The sequence below is a fragment of the Neovison vison genome, chromosome 13 (assembly GCF_020171115.1).
Source record: "Neovison vison isolate M4711 chromosome 13, ASM_NN_V1, whole genome shotgun sequence".
In the NCBI taxonomy this organism is placed as follows: domain Eukaryota; kingdom Metazoa; phylum Chordata; class Mammalia; order Carnivora; family Mustelidae; genus Neogale; species Neogale vison.
In genome coordinates, this window is record NC_058103.1 from 102938535 (window position 1) to 102940315 (window position 1781).

General features: G+C 45.5%; 1 non-coding gene across 1 annotated transcript; it reads right to left on the reverse strand.

Moving 5' to 3' along the window:
• Positions 1–1093: 1093 nt before the first annotated feature.
• LOC122894864 lies at positions 1094–1200 on the reverse strand. The gene has a single exon (XR_006381871.1). It is a non-coding gene; the product is annotated as a U6 spliceosomal RNA (small nuclear RNA).
• Positions 1201–1781: the final 581 nt, after the last annotated feature.

The following is a 1781-nucleotide window of genomic DNA, read 5'->3' on the forward strand; positions in this document are numbered from 1 at the left end:
GAAGAACAGATGGAGGGAGGAGAATGTGAAGGTGTGTCTTAAATAAATCTCCCTCTTAAGGAGCATGAGGAAGAAGAGTGTCTATGTGTGGCCAGAGGGCTGTACAAAATAGCAATGACCCTTATGCAAGCTCATAGTTCCTCCATCCCATTTTGGCAAAACATAACCAGTTCTTTCTGAGCTCTGAGAGCTGCCCTAGGGGACACAATCCCTCAGAAGAGGCAGTGGGATACAGCCAGTAGGTTTCAGTAAGCGATAAGCCTCTTGCAAAAGGGAAGATGGACTTAGGCACACAGAACGTGTGTCACAGCCACCCCACCTGCCCCCAGAAGAGTATCAGTTTGAAGTTTCACCAGAGTAAGCCAGAGGTAAGCCAGAGAAGTCACCACAGAGGTATTCCTGTCGAGTAGAGGGTTCTCCCCAGACCCTCACACCAAGCTGCAGGGCTCCTTTGCCAGCAGTTGCTCAATATTTTAAGAAAATCAACAAACTCCAGCTGGACTGGGTGGGGTGTTATTGTAGTAGGACCAGAACGGGAGAAATGGAGCTGGAATGGCTCTTGGCATCAACTCCAAAAGGTCTTCCACAGAAAGGAAAGGAACAGCCTCATTTGGTACGAGCTCTTCCAAATTCTGACTTTGACACTGATCTTATTTAAAAAAAACAAAACAAAACAAAACCCAAAAAACAAAACCACCACCATAAAACAAACAAACAAAAAGCCAACAACAATAATAAAAAACCCAAGGACCCTCTTGGGTACCCAGAGCCAGCCTCCTGCCAGAGGGCACATCTTGTCAAGGTGGAGGTGTGTTTTCAAGCTCAAGGCCCTTTTTTGAGAGCATCTTTTGCTCACAGTGGGGGTCTCAGTTAGATTGAGTCTGCTAGGGCAGCCTGACATGCTCATTTTAGACCACTCTGCCCAGAATGCACACAGTCTTTAATTAACTTCTTACTTTGAATGGGGCAGCTAGCCATACTGTAGCCAACTGTGGTGTGAGCCTACAACGATTTTCTCTTCTTATTCTAGACGGGGTAGAGGTTCTTTTTTTTTTTAATTAATTAATTTATTTTCAGAATAACAGTATTCATTAAAAATATGGAACGCTTCACGAATTGGCGTGTCATCCTTGCACAGGGGCCATGCTAATCTTCTCTGTATCGTTCCAATTTTAGTATATGTGCTGCCGAAGCAAGCACGGGGTAGAGGTTCTTTAGCCTGCAGAGAAGTGGCACCAGGTGACCTTGCCCGGGTAGCACAGAGGGTCTTTGATGTCATGAGTAAGTGCATTCTATCTGTCCTCACGCCCAGGATCTGAATCATCTCTCTTCCCATCAGGTGGCCTATGACCAGTCCCCCCCCCCCCAAGCATCCTCCTCTGTGCAGGACTAGGAAACAAGGGAGGTTTCTCGGGGTACCAACCTGTGTCCCCTGGCTTTTGAAGGACTGCAGACCGAAGATCACTTTCTGCATTCCATACCCACATTTTTCCTAAAGAGGAAAACAACAGGCTTTGGGTTTTCACAAGTAGGAAGGAATAAAATGCATTAAGACCCTAGAAGTGCCTCTAGAGGGCCTGGTAATAGCAACCTCCAACGCATCTCTGCCTTCTCAAAAGGGCAATTTGAACTTCTGCTTGGAGTGTCTCTCGCCTTGTTCTTGAGAAATAAATCAGAATGAGGGTGTTGAGAGTGGTCAAGAAAAAATTCAACGAGAAATCAGAGGCATCTTTTTTTCCCTGCATTTTTCCTTGCAAAAAATCAAAATAAAAATTGCTGGT